We start from the raw sequence: 214 nt of genomic DNA, 5'->3' as shown, positions 1-214 counted from the left end.
CGTAGCGGGTCCCGGCGCCCCAGCGTCCGAGCAGAAAAAGGCACAATAAGACCGATAGAACTGAAAAACCAAGAGATTCACGTTGCCGTGTTGGAGGAAGGAAAGAGAGATGCTTCTTTAAATCCCATCATAAAGACACATAGCCAGAGGCTCTCAACATTCTTCAAAAATGACGTTTTTTTTCATATTTTTCAATTTTATGTTTGGTAAAGTT

General features: G+C 42.1%; 1 long non-coding RNA gene across 1 annotated transcript in view; it reads left to right on the top strand.

Moving 5' to 3' along the window:
* The first annotated feature begins 6 nt into the window (after positions 1-6).
* LOC116185999 overlaps positions 7-214 on the top strand; it is a 974-nt gene continuing 766 nt past the window's right edge. Inside the window, exon 1 of the long non-coding RNA XR_004150914.1 lies at positions 7-206. This is a non-coding gene — a long non-coding RNA (uncharacterized LOC116185999). The remainder of the gene's footprint in view (positions 207-214) is intronic.

The sequence above is a fragment of the Apis dorsata genome, unplaced genomic scaffold (genome assembly GCF_000469605.1).
Source record: "Apis dorsata unplaced genomic scaffold, Apis dorsata 1.3 scaffold_371, whole genome shotgun sequence".
In the NCBI taxonomy this organism is placed as follows: Eukaryota; Metazoa; Arthropoda; class Insecta; order Hymenoptera; family Apidae; genus Apis; species Apis dorsata.
Note: the sequence above shows the minus strand (reverse complement) of the source record. Positions and strands in the feature narration are given on the sequence as shown.